This window comes from Bufo bufo, chromosome 1 (assembly GCF_905171765.1).
Source record: "Bufo bufo chromosome 1, aBufBuf1.1, whole genome shotgun sequence".
Lineage (NCBI taxonomy): Eukaryota > Metazoa > Chordata > Amphibia > Anura > Bufonidae > Bufo > Bufo bufo.
Window position 1 is genome coordinate 807,971,257 of NC_053389.1, and position 17,524 is coordinate 807,988,780.

General features: G+C 50.0%; 4 non-coding genes across 4 annotated transcripts; 2 read left to right on the top strand and 2 right to left on the bottom strand.

The window, feature by feature from the left end:
• Window positions 1-1,332: 1,332 nt before the first annotated feature.
• On the top strand, window positions 1,333-1,404 carry TRNAQ-CUG. The gene has a single exon. It is a non-coding gene; the product is annotated as a tRNA-Gln (tRNA).
• Window positions 1,405-1,701: 297 nt separating this feature from the next.
• On the bottom strand, window positions 1,702-1,783 carry TRNAS-UGA. Its single transcript has one exon. It is a non-coding gene; the product is annotated as a tRNA-Ser (tRNA).
• Window positions 1,784-16,557: 14,774 nt separating this feature from the next.
• On the top strand, window positions 16,558-16,629 carry TRNAQ-CUG. The gene has a single exon. It is a non-coding gene; the product is annotated as a tRNA-Gln (tRNA).
• A 297-nt stretch (window positions 16,630-16,926) lies between these two features.
• TRNAS-UGA lies at window positions 16,927-17,008 on the bottom strand. The gene has a single exon. It is a non-coding gene; the product is annotated as a tRNA-Ser (tRNA).
• Window positions 17,009-17,524: the final 516 nt, after the last annotated feature.

The window sequence follows — 17,524 nt, forward strand, 5'->3', positions numbered from 1 at the left end:
TGATTGGTGAGTGGACAATCACCCTACCCCTATACAGACACTAGCCTTCAAGGAGCAAAAACCCCTTTCCTTGTGCAAGACCACACCGTTTTTTGCATTGGACAGTCAATATCTAGAGATTGGACAAACTTTAAAATGAAAGCCACATAAATATTACTTTCGTAAGTGGTACCAAGAGCCTCAGTTAATCTTCCTACGATAAGTGACAGAAGGTAAAGGAGGTCTTGCACCAGGTCTCAATTTACTAATCAATTAAAGTAACACTCAGCACAGACTCCAAACCCAAAAAAGAACAAGCAACAAAACCTAACATAATCTCCTTTTTTTATTTTCTTCTTTTATCTTATATCACAACTGTAGACCATGACAAATTAAATAGAAAATCGCTATATTCTTTTCTTGGGCTGCAGCCATGTTTTCTCCCCCTCTGATTCTAGTGCAGCTGAGCCAGGAAGTTAAGGCGGAGGGGGCTTGGTTTAGGCTACATAATTTACTTCTACCCAGTAAGATTAGCCAATTTGTTGGAAGGAATCTCCTAGTTACCAATTGTATAAAATAAAAGCGCTAACAGTCCCAGCTATGGAACATACATAGCATTAGCAATAGTACATACATAGAACCTGCCATAATACCAATTAGTGTTTACGTAGCTAATTGGGGCTCGTTTAAAGCTTTACAGGGAAAGGCACTCAAGTTTTCCTAGACACCTATGTGGAGGCATTTAGAGGACACTATTACTGTCTTCATGCCACTAAGGGGACAAAATTACTGTGTAGGGCACACAATGGAAAGATTCATGTGTGGAAAACCTTCTGGGGCACTGTATAAAACTAATACTTTTGGAGTAACTATAGTTAAGACACTATTATTTCTGGAGTGGAGTACAGTATTTGGGGGAGTACTTTACAACATAGCAAGTACAGGAATGTGGGCATCTGGGGCAGCTACAGGCATGGTGATAGGTAAAGGAGTGGAAAGTACTTTTAAAGGGAAGGCAGGGTCTGAAGTGTGAGGAGAGGGTGTAGAATAGTAAAAGAGGGAGCTGGAAAAGCAAGGTGCTAAAGATGTCTACTCCACAAACTCTGCAGAGATTTATCATGGTCAGGAGAAGTTATCATGGCAGCCTGGGCCTGACGAAGAAGAAAAGATGGAAAGTTAACTTCTCCAATTAGAGGAGATGTCAACTTGAGTCACTGGATTGAATTGTATTCTAGTACATTAGCCTATGTGCTAAAAGTAAATAGAATTTTTTTTCGGTCTCCTCTAAGTAGGCCCTAACAACGTTCAATTTGACAAGCTGTGGATAGCCATCATCAACAAGTTCTTGTGGAGGGTTCCATGGTGTAATGGCTAGCACTCTGTACTCTGAATCCAGTGATCCGAGTTCAAATCTCGGTGGGACCTATCTTTTTGAATTCTTGTGTTCTCTTACTTTCGTTAAATTGCTTGTTTTTACACAATACTCCACTCTTCATTGCGATTAGATTTCTATCGAGGTGCAAGCTATTGTATTTCACAATGAAAAAAAGACATAGCTATTTGCTTCGCATGTAACCAGCTCACAGAATACTGAAAATTGGAACGACAAGACGTGAAGTTAGAATCAGTAAAGGATACTCATATGCTCCCAGGAGCCAAGCTGCCAAGCATAAGCTTGACAATGCCTCCCCGTTTTATTAAAGGGTAAACAGAGATAGACAACACTGTGAACAGGATTTGAACCTGTGCAGGGAAACCCCATTGGATTTCAAGTCCAACGCCTTAACCACTCGGCCATCACAGCACATTTGTTCTAAAGATGCTGTCATGCTTGCTTCTAGCATGCTGATTGGTGAGTGGACAATCACCTTACCCCTATGCAGACACTAGCCTTCAAGGAGCAAAAACCCCTTTCCTTGTGCAAGACCACACCGTTTTTTGCATTGGACAGTCAATATCTAGAGATTGGACAAACTTTAAAATGAAAGCCACATAAATATTACTTTCGTAAGTGGTACCAAGAGCCTCAGTTAATCTTCCTACGATAAGTGACAAAAGGTAAAGGAGGTCTTGCACCAGGTCTCAATTTACTAATCAATTAAAGTAACACTCAGCACAGACTCCAAACCCAAAAAAGAACAACCAACAAAACCTAACATAATCTCCTTTTTTTATTTTCTTCTTTTATCTTATATCACAACTGTAGACCATGACAAATTAAATAGAAAATCGCTATATTCTTTTCTTGGGCTGCAGCCATGTTTTCTCCCCCTCTGATTCTAGTGCAGCTGAGCCAGGAAGTTAAGGCGGAGGGGGCTTGGTTTAGGCTACATAATTTACGTCTACCCAGTAAGAGTAGCCAATTTCTTGGAAGGAATCTCCTAGTTACCAATTGTATAAAATAAAAGCGCTAACAGTCCCAGCTATGGAACATACATAGCATTAGCAATAGTACATACATAGAACCTGCCATAATACCAATTAGTGTTTACGTAGCTAATTGGGGCTCGTTTAAAGCTTTATAGGGAAAGGCACTCAAGTTTTCCTAGACACCTATGTGGAGGCATTTAGAGGACACTATTACTGTCTTCATGCCACTAAGGGGACAAAATTACTGTGTAGGGCACACAATGGAAAGATTCATGTGTGGAAAACCTTCTGGGGCACTGAATAAAACTATTACTTTTGGAGTAACTATAGTTAAGACACTATTATTTCTGGAGTGGAGTACAGTATTTGGGGGAGTACTTTACAACATAGCAAGTACAGGAATGTGGGCATCTGGGGCAGCTACAGGCATGGTGATAGGTAGGGATGAGCGAACCCGAACTGTATAGTTCGGGTTCGTACCGAATTTTGGGGTGTCCGTGACACGGACCCGAACCCGAACATTTTCGTAAAAGTCCGGGTTCGGGTTCGGTGTTCGGCGCTTTCTTGGCGCTTTTTGAAAGGCTGCAAAGCAGCCAATCAACAAGCGTCATACTACTTGCCCCAAGAGGCCATCACAGCCATGCCTACTATTGGCATGGCTGTGATTGGCCAGTGCAGCATGAGACCCAGCCTCTATTTAAACTGGAGTCACGTAGCGCCGCACGTCACTCTGCTATGATCAGTATAGGGAGAGGTTGCAGCTGCGACGTTAGGGCGAGATTAGGCAGATTAACTCCTCCAAAAGACTTCATTCTGTGATCGATCTGCAGCTGTGGATCATTGAAGTGCTATTATAGACTTGCTCACTTTTTTGAGGCTGCCCAGAGCGTTTTTAGATCACTTTTTTTCTGGGGTGATAGGCGGCCATTTTGTGACTTGTGGTGCGCCAGCACAAGCTATCACCAAGTGTATTTAACCATCGATAGTGTGGTTATTTTGTGCTATATCCTACATCAGCTGCAGGCTGTGTCACCGAAGTGCATTTAACCATCAACAGTCTGGTTATTTTTTGGCCATATACTACATCAACTGCAGGCTGAGCCTGTGTCACCGAAGTGCATTTAACCATCGACAGTCTGATTATTTTTTGGCCATATACTACATCTGGTGCAGGCTGAGCCTGTGTCACCCAAGTGCATTTAACCATCAACAGTGTGGTTATTTTTTGGCCATATATTACATCAGGGGCAAGTTGAGCCTGTCACCCAGCGCCTAAAAAATAGACCTGACATTTCTATTCAACCAAATCTGTACTGTTTTAGCTGGTCAAGTTATTTGTAGTGACCGTAAAAGCACACTTTTTTTTCTGGGTTGAAAAACCATTCCCAAATTTGCCATTCTCAAAATAACTAGTTTCTGGTATTTGAGGTCTACTTGAAATCTATCCCAAAAAGAATATCTTACATTGAAGCTAGTGATAGTGTCATTCAGAAAAACCTAAGACACACGCTAGCGTGCTGATAGAAATCTGATTCTGTGATAAAACCTATACCTGTCACACAGCGCAAAAAAAAACAGGCCTCACATCTCTATTTAACCAAATCTCTACTGTTTTAGCTGGTCAAGTTATTTGTAGTGACCGTAAAAGCACACTTTTTTTTCTGGGTTGAAAAACCATTCCCAAATTTGCCATTCTCAAAATAACTAGTTTCTGGTATTTGAGGCCTACTTGAAATCTATCCCAAACAGAATATCTTACATTTAAGCTTGTGATAGTGTCATTCAGAAAAACCTAAGACACACGCTAGCGTGCTGATAGAAATCTGATTCTGTGATTAAACCTATACCTGTCACACAGCGCAAAAAAAAACAGGCCTCACCTCTCTATTTAACCAAATCTCTACTGTTTTAGCTGGTCAAGTTATTTGTAGTGACCGTAAAAGCACACTTTTTTTTCTGGGTTGAAAAACCATTCCCAAATTTGCCATTCTCAAAATTGTGGTGAACGGGAACAATGAGGAAAACATCTAATAAGGGACGCGGACGTGGACATGGTCGTGGTGGTGTTAGTGGACCCTCTGGTGCTGGGAGAGGACGTGGCCGTTCTGCCACAGCCACACGTCCTAGTGAACCAACTACCTCAGGTCCCAGTAGCCAGCAGAATTTACAGCGATATTTGGTGGGGCCCAATGCCGTTCTAAGGATGGTAAGGCCTGAGCAGGTGCAGGCATTAGTCAATTGGGTGGCCGACAGTGGATCCAGCACGTTCACATTATCTCCCACCCAGTCTTCTGCAGAAAGCGCACAGATGGCGCATGAAAACCAAGCCCATCGGTCTGTCACATCACCCCCATGCATATCAGGGAAACTGTCTGAGCCTCAAGTTATGCAGCAGTCTCTTATTCTGTTTGAAGACTCTGCTGCCAGGGTTTCCCAAGGGCATCCACCTAGCCCTTCCCCAGGGGTGGAAGAGATAGAATGCACTAACGCACAACCACTTATTTTTCCTGATGATGAGGACATGGGAATACCACCTCAGCACGTCTCTGATGATGACGAAACACAGGTGCCAACTGCTGCGTCTTTCTGCAGTGTGCAGACTGAACAGGAGGTCAGGGATGAAGACTGGGTGGAAGACGATGCAGGGGACGATGAGGTCCTAGACCCCACATGGAATGAAGGTCGTGCCACTGACTTTCACAGTCCGGAGGAAGAGGCAGTGGTGAGACCGAGCCAACAGCGTAGCAAAAGAGGGAGCAGTGGGCAAAATCAGAACACCCGCCGCCAAGAGACTCCGCCTGCTACTGACCGCCGCCATCTGGGACCGAGCACCCCAAAGGCAGCTTCAAGGAGTTCCCTGGCATGGCACTTCTTCAAACAATGTGCTGACGACAAGACCCGAGTGGTTTGCACGCTGTGCCATCAGAGCCTGAAGCGATGCATTAACGTTCTGAACCTTAGCACAACCTGCATGACCAGGCACCTGCATGCAAAGCATGAACTGCAGTGGAGTAAACACCTTAAAAACAAAGAAGTCACTCAGGCTCCCCCTGCTACCTCTTCTGCTGCTGCTGCCTCGGCCTCTTCTGCTGCTGCCGCCGCCTCGGCCTCTTCCTCCGCCTCTGGAGGAACGTTGGCACCTGCCGCCCAGCAAACATGGGATGTACCACCAACACCACCACCTGCGTCACCAAGCATCTCAACCATGTCACACGGCAGCGTTCAGCTCTCCATCTCACAAACATTTGAGAGAAAGCGTAAATTCCCACCTAGCCACCCTCAATCCCTGGCCCTGAATGCCAGCATTTCTAAACTACTGGCCTATGAAATGCTGTCATTTAGGCTGGTGGACACACACAGCTTCAAACAGCTCATGTCACTTGCTGTCCCACAGTATGTTGTTCCCAGCCGCCACTTCTTCTCCAAGAGAGCCGTGCCTTCCCTGCACAAACAAGTGTCCGATAAAATCAAGTGTGCACTGCGCAACGCCATCTGTGGCAAGGTCCACCTAACCACAGATACGTGGACCAGTAAGCACGGCCAGGGACGCTATATCTCCCTAACTGCACACTGGGTAAATGTAGTGGCGGCTGGGCCCCAGGCGGAGAGCTGTTTGGCGCACGTCCTTCCTCCGCCAAGTATCGCAGGGCAAAATTCTTTGCCTCCTGTCTCCTCCTCCTCCTACTCAGCTTCCTCCTCCTCTTCTTCCACCTGCTCATCCAGTCAGCCACACACCTTCACCACCAACTTCAGCACAGCACGGGGTAAACGTCAGCAGGCCATTCTGAAACTCATATGTTTGGGGGACAGGCCCCACACCGCACAGAAGTTGTGGCGGGGTATAGAACAACAGACCGACGAGTGGTTGCTGCCGGTGAGCCTCAAGCCCGGCCTGGTGGTGTGCGATAATGGGACAAATCTCATTGCAGCTCTGGTACTAGCCGGTTTGACGCACATCCCTTGCCTGGCGCATGTGCTGAATTTGGTGGTGCAGAAGTTCATTCGCAACTACCCCGACATGTCAGAGCTGCTGCATAAAGTGCGGGCCGTCTGTTCGCGCTTCCGGCGTTCACACCCTGCCGCTGCTCGCCTGTCTGCGCTACAGCGTAACTTCGGCCTTCACGCTCACCGCCTCATATGCGACGTACCCACCAGGTGGAACTCCACCTTGCATATGCTGGACAGACTGTGCGAGCAGCAGCAGGCCATAGTGGAGTTTCAGCTGCAGCACGCACGGGTCAGTCGCACTGCGGATCAGACACACTTCACCACCAATGACTGGGCCTCCATGCGAGACCTGTGTGCCCTGTTGCGCTGTTTCGAGTACTCCACCAACATGGCCAGTGGCGATGACGCCGTTATCAGCGTTACAATACCACTTCTATGTCTCCTTGAGAAAACACTTAGGGCGATGATGGAAGAGGAGGTGGCCCAGGAGGAAGAGGAGGAAGAGGGGTCATTTTTAGCACTTTCAGGCCAGTCTCTTCAAAGTGACTCAGAGGGAGGTTTTTTGCAACACCAGAGGCCAGGTACAAATGTGGCCAGACAGGGCCCACTACTGGAGGACGAGGAGGACGAGGATGAGGAGGAGGTGGAGGAGGATGAGGATGAAGCATGTTCACAGCGGGGTGGCACCCAAAGCAGCTCGGGCCCATCACTGGTGCGTGGCTGGGGGGAAACTGTCACGGAACCATGAACCAGACGTACAACAAGAGATAAGTGAAAATAAGAAGGCTTTATTGAAAATAAAGCTGTAAAGCAAAAGTCCAAACGGATGGTGAAACCGAGCAGAGTCTTTGCGAAGCCAGAGGTCAGGAACCAGAAGGGTATTCAGACGAAGCCAGGATCAGGAACCAGCAGGGTAGTCAGACGAAGCCAGGATCAGGAACCAGCAGGGTAGTCAGACGAAGCCAGGATCAGGAACCAGCAGGGTAGTCAGACGAAGCCAGGATCAGGAACCAGCAGGGTAGTCAGACGAAGCCAGGATCAGGAACCAGAAGCAGCAGCAGTCTTAGAAGCATGTGAACACAAGAGGACCAAGCAAGGAACTGAAGCCACAGACCTCCAATATATATGAGCTAGGCATCCAGCTCCTCCCAGTGGGAAGGAGGAGCCGCAGGGTGGAAGGCTACAAGAAACCCAGAAACCAAGATGGCCGCCAGCACATGTCAAACGAAGGAGAACAGCAAGAAGGTAAGACCATGACAGTACCTCCCCCTCAAGGGCCCCTCCTCCGCGGAGCACAAAACGGTTTCTGAGGGAAGCGTGCGTGGAAGGCTCGGAGCAAGGCAGGAGCATGGACATCTGCGGAGGGAACCCAGGAACGCTCCTCTGGACCATAACCACTCCAATGGACCAAAAACTGCAACCGACCGCGGACCAGGCGTGAGTCCAGGATATTGCTCACCTCATATTCCTCACGATTGCCCACTTGGACCGGACGAGGCCGAGGAACCGAGGAAGTGAAACGATTACACACCAGTGGCTTCAACAGGGAGACATGAAACACGTTGGAGATCCGCATGCCAGGAGGAAGCGCAAGGGCATAGGCTACCGGGTTTACCCTGCGAAGCACTCGGAAGGGACCAACAAAGCGAGGCGCCAGCTTGGGAGTGGGCACTCGAAGGTTGAGGTTGCGGGTGGACAACCATACACGGTCTCCGACCTGGTAGGAAGGAGCAGGCGCTCGTCTGCGATCAGCCTGGAGTCTCTGGCGCTGCGCAGAGACCTCAAGGGACTTCTGGATCTGTACCCAAGAAGCACGTAGGACGGAAAGGTGATCCTCCACAGCCGGAATATCCTGGGGAGAGAATACCTCCGGTAACACGGCAGGTTGGAACCCATAATTGGCCATGAAGGGAGACGTCCCAGAGGAAGAGTTCACCGCCGTGTTCCTGGCAAACTCAGCCCAAGGCAGGAGGTCAACCCAATTGTCTTGGTGATCGGAGACATAGCAACGAAGGAATTGCTCCAAGGCCTGATTGGATCGTTCTGCGGCCCCATTGGACTGAGGGTGGTAGGCCGAGGAGAAGGAGAGATGAATCCCCAACTGGGAGCAAAAGGCGCGCCAGAACCTGGACACAAACTGACTCCCCCGATCCGACACAATCTCCTTGGGCAAACCGTGCAACCGGAAGACCTCCCTGGCAAAAATCGTGGCCAACTCTTGTGCAGAGGGTAACTTCTTGAGAGGAACACAGTGGCACATTTTGGAAAACCGATCCACAATCATGAGAATGACCGTATGGCCTCGGGATGCAGGGAGGTCCACAATGAAATCCATCCCCAGGTGTGACCATGGGCGCTCCCCGGTGGCTATGGGTTGCAGAAGGCCCAACGGAAGGTGCCGAGGGGACTTACTCTGGGCACAAACGGAGCATGCCGCTACATATGTGGCGATGTCGGAACGTAGGGAAGGCCACCAGAACAGACGTGAAACAGCCCAGGACAGCTGATTCTTTCCAGGATGCCCCGCGGTCTTGGAGTTATGGTAGGTTCGCAACAACCGAGTGCGCAACTCCTCAGGCACAAAACATCTGCCGTTGGGTCTCCCAGAGGGAGCACCAGATTGAGCCGCCAAAATCTGCTCACCCAGGGGAGAGGTCAGGCTGGTGCGAATGGCGGCCAGGATCTGATTCGGAGGTATGACCGAAGTCGGAATCGACTCCTCCCTGGACAGCTCGGAGTACTGCCGTGATAAGGCATCCGCCCTGATGTTCTTGGAACCGGGTGGGTAGGAGACCACGTAATTAAAACGTGACAAGAACAGAGCCCATCTGGCCTGACGTGGTGTCAATCTCTTGGCCTCAGAAAGGTAGGTCAGATTCTTGTGGTCCGTCAGGATGAGAACCGGAACCACCGAACCCTCGAGCAAGTGCCTCCATTCTTTAAGGGCCTGCACGATGGCCAATAACTCCCTGTCACCAATCTGATAGTTGCACTCCGCGGAAGACAGTTTCTGGGAGTAAAACCCACAAGGAAGCAGAGGACCCTCTGGTGTTCTACGCTGAGACAGAAGGGCGCCTACTCCCGTCTCAGACGCGTCCACCTCGAGGACAAAGGGCAACCCAGGGTTGGGATGCGACAGAATCGGAGCCGACACAAGAAGGTTACCTGGGATCGGTGAAATTCGCATTTCTCAAGCTTACCGAACAGCTTGTTCTCTCGTAACCGTTGCAACACTCGTCTGACATCCAGAATGTGGGCCTCCATGGATTCAGAATATACCAAGATGTCATCCAAATAGACCACCACACACTGCTGCAACAGGTCACGGAAAACATCGTTAATGAATTCCTGAAAGACTGCGGGCGCATTGCACAACCCAAAGGGCATAACCAAGGATTCGTAATGACCGGTCCTGGTGTTAAACGCGGTCTTCCACTCATCGCCCGCCTTGATCCTTACCAGGTTATATGCCGCCCTCAGGTCGAGTTTGGTAAAGACCGTGGCCCCTTTAAGGCGATCGAACAGCTCGGAAATCAAGGGTATCGGGTAAGCGTTCTTGATCGTGATGCGATTGAGACCCCTGTAATCGATGCAAGGCCTCAACTCACTGGATTTTTCACAAAGAAAAATCCAGCCCCTGCCGGGGACGAAGATTTGCGAATGTGTCCGCGTGAAAGCGCCTCCCTCACGTACTCCTCCATGGCCTCATTCTCCGCTACCGACAGTGGATAGACTTTGCCACGAGGAGGAACGGCACCAGATTGTAACTCTATGGCACAATCGTATGGGCGGTGCGGAGGTAGGGCAACCGCGCGCACCTTATCGAATACATCCCGGTACTCCTCGTATTCAGGAGGCAACAGAGAGTCCGAGGAAGTACACAGCAACTTGACAGACCCATGGATGCAACTAGCCCCACACTGCGGTGACCACGAGATGATCTCGACCGATCTCCAATCGAAAGTCGGATTATGCTTCTGGAGCCAGGGGTACCCCAAGACCACGAGTAGTGTGGAGACGAAATAACCTGGAGGCAGACCGACTCTCTGTGAACGGCACCAATGGCTATCCCCACTGGAAGGGTCTCATGAGTCACGTGTGGCGGCAGAAGGGGTCTGCCGTCTATCGCCTCAAGAGCCAGTGGGGAACCTCGAGCCTGCAGAGGAATGGAATTGGCGGCAGCGAACACACTATCAATGAACAAACCACCAGCACCAGAGTCCACCAAAGCCTGGGTCGTCACCGAGCCCCCGACCCAGGAGAGGACAACAGTGATCAGTGGTTTGTCAACACGGGAAACCGGGGACGAGGAGACTCCACCCAAGATCTGCCCCCGACAGGATCTCAGGTACGAGCGTTTTCCCGGACGGTTCGGACATGCCAACCGAAAATGCCCACCGAGACCACAGTACATGCATCGGCCCTCGCGTCTCCGGAGTGCCCTCTCCCCCTCGGACAGGCGAGCAAACCCCAGCTGCATGGGTTCACCCCCAGACAAGTCATCCCCAGGAGGCGTGGGAGGAGAGGGAGGCACGGGTGGGACAGCAAACGTAGGCACCAATCTGTTAGAAGACCTCCGCAGGTTCTCCTTAAAGGAAGGTCTCTCCCTGAGTCTGGTGTCAATCAAAATCAGGAAAGAAATAAGAGACTCGAGCTCAACTGGTAGGTCCTTAGCTGCAACCTCATCCTTCAAGGCATCCGAGAGACCATGAGAGAAAGCAGCGACCAGAGCCTCATTATTCCAGCCCACCTCTGCTGCCAGGGTACGAAACTCAATGGCGTATTCAGCTACGGATCGTGAACCCTGTCTGATGGACATAAGGAGCTTCGCAGCAGAGGCAGCACGAGCCGGCACATCGAATACCTTCCGAAGAGAAGCAACAAAACCGGAAAACTCGGCAATCACCGGATTGTTGTTCTCCCATAAAGGGCTGGCCCAGGCCAAGGCCTTGTCCGAGAGCAGCGAGATCAAGAAGCCCACCTTTGATCTCTCAGTGGGAAAGGCATGTGGCAGCAACTCGAAATAAATGCCCACCTGGTTAAGAAAACCTCGGCACTGAGTTGGCTCTCCCCCAAAGCGCTGTGGAAGAGGGGCAGAACCGGTCATACCCCGAAACACCGCAGGCGCAACAACAGGTGTCGGGGTAGACTCTGGCGCAACAACCGGAGCGGCAGTAGGAGCGGGCCCAGGAGCGACAACCGACCCATCGGCAACGGGAGCGAAATGAGCCGTGCGTTCAAGCAGGGTTTGCAACGCCACAGCGAACCGACCCAACAGGTGATCCTGCTGATCAAGTCTGGCAACCAGCGTGGGTAGCGAGGATGGCCCTGTACCGTCAGAATTCATGGCTTGGTCCTAATGTCACGGAACCATGAACCAGACGTACAACAAGAGATAAGTGAAAATAAGAAGGCTTTATTGAAAATAAAGCTGTAAAGCAAAAGTCCAAACGGATGGTGAAACCGAGCAGAGTCTTTGCGAAGCCAGAGGTCAGGAACCAGAAGGGTAGTCAGACGAAGCCAGGATCAGGAACCAGCAGGGTAGTCAGACGAAGCCAGGATCAGGAACCAGCAGGGTAGTCAGACGAAGCCAGGATCAGGAACCAGCAGGGTAGTCAGACGAAGCCAGGATCAGGAACCAGCAGGGTAGTCAGACAAAGCCAGGATCAGGAACCAGAAGCAGCAGCAGTCTTAGAAGCATGTGAACACAAGAGGACCAAGCAAGGAACTGAAGCCACAGACCTCCTATATATATGAGCTAGGCATCCAGCTCCTCCCAGTGGGAAGGAGGAGCCGCAGGGTGGAAGGCTACAAGAAACCCAGAAACCAAGATGGCCGCCAGCACATGTCAAACGAAGGAGAACAGCAAGAAAGTAAGACCATGACAGAAACACAGGACGATGACGATACCCATCCCACAGAGGACAGCTTGTCCTTACCTCTGGGCAGCCTGGCACACATGAGCGACTACATGCTGCAGTGCCTGCGCAACGACAGCAGAGTTTCCCACATTTTAACGTGTGCGGAATACTGGGTTGCCACCCTGCTGGATCCCCGGTACAAAGACAATGTGCCCACTGTACTTCCTACACTGGAGCGTGATAGGAAGATGCGCGAGTACAAGCGCACGTTGGTAGACGCGCTACTGAGAGCATTCCCAAATGTCACAGGGGAACCAGTGGAAGCCCAAGGCGAAGGCAGAGGAGGAGCAAGAGGTCGCCAACGCAGCTGTGTCACGGCCAGCTCCTCTGAGGGCAGGGTTAGCATTGCAGAGATGTGGAAAAGTTTTGTCACCACGCCACAGCTAACTGCACCACCACCTGATACGGAACGTGATAGCAGGAGGCAACATTTCACTAACATGGTGGAACAGTACCTGTGCACACCCCTCCACGTACTGACTGATGGTTCGGCCCAATTCAAATTCTGGGTCTCCAAATTGTCCACGTGGCCAGAGCTAGCCTTTTATGCCTTGGAGGTGCTGGCCTGCTCGGCGGCCAGCGTTTGGTCTGAACGTGTATTCAGCACGGCAGGGGGCGTCATTACAGACAAACGCAGCCGCCTGTCTACAGCCAATGTGGACAAGCTGACGTTCATAAAAATGAACCAGGCATGGATCCCACAGGACCTGTCCATCCCTTGTGCAGATTAGATATTAACTACCTCCCCTTAACAATATATTATTCTACTCCAGGGCACTTCTTCATTCAATACTATTTTTAATTTCATTTTACCATTATATTGCGGGGCAACCCAAAGTTGAATGAACCTCTCCTCTGTCTGGGTGCCGGGGCCTAAATGTGTGACAGTGGCCTGTTCCAGTGGTGGGTGACGTGAAGCCTGATTCTCTGCTATGACATGAAGACAGATTCTGCGCTGACATAAGGCCAGATTCTCTGTTACGGGACCTCTCTCCTCTGCCTGGGTGCCTGGGCCTAAATGTATGACAGTGGCCTGTTCCAGTGGTGGGTGACGTGAAGCCTGATTCTCTGCTATGACATGAAGACAGATTCTGCGCTGACATAAGGCCAGATTCTCTGTTACGGGACCTCTCTCCTCTGCCTGGGTGCCGGGGCCTAAATGTGTGACAGTGGCCTGTTCCAGTGGTGGGTGACGTGAAGCCTGATTCTCTGCTATGACATGAAGACAGATTCTGCGCTGACATAAGGCCAGATTCTCTGTTACGGGACCGCTCTCCTCTGTCTGGGTGCCGGGGCCTAAATGTGTGACAGTGGCCTGTTCCAGTGGTGGGTGACGTGAAGCCTGATTCTCTGCTATCACATGAATACAGATTCTGCGCTGACATAAGGCCAGATTCTCTGCTACGGGACCTCTCTCCTCTGCCTGGGTGCCTGGGCCAAAATGTGTGACAGTGGCCTGTTCCAGTGGTGGGTGACGTGAAGCCTGATTCTCTGCTAAGACATAAAGACAGATTCTGCGCTGACATAAGGCCAGATTCTCTGTTACGGGACCTCTCTCCTCTGCCTGGGTGACTGGGCCTAAATGTGTGACAGTGGCCTGTTTCAGTGGTGGGTGACGTGAAGCCTGATTCTCTGCTATGACATGAAGACAGATTCTGCGCTGACATAAGGCCGGATTCTCTGTTACGGGACCTCTCTCCTCTGCCTGGGTGCCTGGGCCTAAATGTGTGACAGTGGACTGTTCCAGTGGTGGGTGACGTGAAGCCTGATTCTCTGCTATGACATGAAGACAGATTCTGCGCTGACATAAGGTCAGATTCTCTGTTACGGGACCGCTCTCCTCTGTCTGGGTGCCGGGGCCTAAATGTGTGACAGTGGCCTGTTCCAGTGGTGGGTGACGTGAAGCCTGATTCTCTGCTATGACATGAAGACAGATTCTGCGCTGACATAAGGCCAGATTCTCTGTTACGGGACCTCTCTCCTCTGCCTGGGTGCCGGGGCCTAAATGTGTGACAGTGGCCTGTTCCAGTGGTGGGTGACGTGAAGCCTGATTCTCTGCTATGACATGAAGACAGATTCTGCGCTGACATAAGGCCAGATTCTCTGTTACGGGACCGCTCTCCTCTGTCTGGGTGCCGGGGCCTAAATGTGTGACAGTGGCCTGTTCCAGTGGTGGGTGACGTGAAGCCTGATTCTCTGCTATGACATGAATACAGATTCTGCGCTGACATAAGGCCAGATTCTCTGCTACGGGACCTCTCTCCTCTGCCTGGGTGCCTGGGCCAAAATGTGTGACAGTGGCCTGTTCCAGTGGTGGGTGACGTGAAGCCTGATTCTCTGCTAAGACATAAAGACAGATTCTGCGCTGACATAAGGCCAGATTCTCTGTTACGGGACCTCTCTCCTCTGCCTGGGTGACTGGGCCTAAATGTGTGACAGTGGCCTGTTTCAGTGGTGGGTGACGTGAAGCCTGATTCTCTGCTATGACATGAAGACAGATTCTGCGCTGACATAAGGCCGGATTCTCTGTTACGGGACCTCTCTCCTCTGCCTGGGTGCCTGGGCCTAAATGTGTGACAGTGGACTGTTCCAGTGGTGGGTGACGTGAAGCCTGATTCTCTGCTATGACATGAAGACAGATTCTGCGCTGACATAAGGTCAGATTCTCTGTTACGGGACCGCTCTCCTCTGTCTGGGTGCCGGGGCCTAAATGTGTGACAGTGGCCTGTTCCAGTGGTGGGTGACGTGAAGCCTGATTCTCTGCTATGACATGAAGACAGATTCTGCGCTGACATAAGGCCAGATTCTCTGTTACGGGACCTCTCTCCTCTGCCTGGGTGACTGGGCCTAAATGTGTGACAGTGGCCTGTTTCAGTGGTGGGTGACGTGAAGCCTGATTCTCTGCTATGACATGAAGACAGATTCTGCGCTGACATAAGGCCAGATTCTCTGTTACGGGACCGCTCTCCTCTGTCTGGGTGCCGGGGCCTAAATGTGTGACAGTGGCCTGTTCCAGTGGTGGGTGACGTGAAGCCTGATTCTCTGCTATGACATGAAGACAGATTCTGTGCTGACATCAGGCCAGATTCTCTGTTACGGGACCTCTCTCCTCTGCCTGGGTGACGGGGCCTAAATGTGTGACAGTGGCCTGTTCCAGTGGTGGGTGACGTGAAGCCTGATTCTCTGCTATGACATGAAGACAGATTCTGCGCTGACATAAGGCCAGATTCTCTGTTACGGGACCTCTCTCCTCTGCCTGGGTGCCTGGGCCTAAATGTGTGACAGTGGCCTGTTTCAGTGGTGGGTGACGTGAAGCCTGATTCTCTGCTATGACATGAAGACAGATTCTGCGCTGACATAAGGCCAGATTCTCTGTTACGGGACCTCTCTCCTCTGCCTGGGTGCCTGGGCCTAAATGTGTGACAGTGGACTGTTCCAGTGGTGGGTGACGTGAAGCCTGATTCTCTGCTATGACATGAAGACAGATTCTGCGCTGACATAAGGCCAGATTCTCTGTTACGGGACCGCTCTCCTCTGTCTGGGTGCCGGGGCCTAAATGTGTGACAGTGGCCTGTTCCAGTGGTGGGTGACGTGAAGCCTGATTCTCTGCTATGACATGAAGACAGATTCTGTGCTGACATCAGGCCAGATTCTCTGTTACGGGACCTCTCTCCTCTGCCTGGGTGCCGGGGCCTAAATGTGTGACAGTGGCCTGTTCCAGTGGTGGGTGACGTGAAGCCTGATTCTCTGCTATGACATGAAGACTGATTCTGCGCTGACATGAAGCCAGATTCTTTGCTATGGCATGAAGAGACTGATTCTCTGCTGACGTGAAGCCAGATTCTCTGCTATGGGACCTCTGTCAAATTGATATTGGTTCATTTTTATTTTTTTTATTTTTATTTTAATTCATTTCCGGCCAAACTTCTCGAACCAGAACATCCATGTGTTCGCTCAACTCTAGTGATAGGTAAAGGAGTGGAAAGTACTTTTAAAGGGGAGGCAGGGTCTGAAGTGTGAGGAGAGGGTGTAGAATAGTAAAGAGGGAGCTGGAAAAGCAAGGTGCTAAAGATGTCTACTCCGCAAACTCTGCAGAGATTTGTCATGGTCAGGAGAAGATATCATGGCAGCCTGGGCCTGATGAAGAAAAAAAGATGGAAAGTTAACTTCTCCAATTAGAGGAGATGTCAACTTGAGTCACTGGATTGAATTGTATTCTAGTACATTAGCCTATGTGCTAAGAGTAAATAGAATTTTTTTTCGGTCTCCTCTAAGTAGGCCCTAACAACGTTCAATTTGACAAGCTGTGGATAGCCATCATCAACAAGCTCTTGTGGAGGGTTCCATGGTGTAATGGTTAGCACTCTGGACTCTGAATCCAGCGATCCGAGTTCAAATCTCGGTGGGACCTATCTTTTTGAATTCTTGTGTTCTCTTACTTTCGTTAAATTGCTTATTTTTACACAATACTCCACTCTTCATTGCGATTAGATTTCTATCGAGGTGCAAGCTATTGTATTTCACAATGAAAAAAAGACATAGCTATTTGCTTCGCATGTAACCAGCTCACAGAATACTGAAAATTGGAACGACAAGACGTGAAGTTAGAATCAGTATAGGAGACTCATATGCTCCCAGGAGCCAAGGTGCCAAGCATAAGCTTGACAATGCCTCCCCGTTTTATTAAGGGGTAAACAGAGATAGACAACGCTTTGAACAGGATTTGAACCTGTGCGGGGAAACCCCATTGGATTTCAAATCCAACACCTTAACCACTCGGCCATCACAGCACATTTGTTCCAAAGATGCTGTCATGCTTGCTTCTAGCATGCTGATTGGTGAGTGGACAATCACCCTACCCCTATACAGACACTAGCCTTCAAGGAGCAAAAACCCCTTTCCTTGTGCAAGACCACACCGTTTTTTGCATTGGACAGTCAATATCTAGAGATTGGGCAAACTTTAAAATGAAAGCCACATAAATATTACTTTCGTAAGTGGTACCAAGAGCCTCAGTTAATCTTCCTACGATAAGTGACAAAAGGTAAAGGAGGTCTTGCACCAGGTCTCAATTTACTAATCAATTAAAGTAACACTCAGCACAGACTGCAAACCCAAAAAATAACAACCAACAAAACCTAACATAATCTCCTTTTTTTATTTTCTTCTTTTATCTTATATCACAACTGTAGACCATGACAAATTAAATAGAAAATCGCTATATTCTTTTCTTGGGCTGCAGCCATGTTTTCTCTCCCTCTGATTCTAGTGCAGCTGAGCCAGGAAGTTAAGGCGGAGGGGGCTTG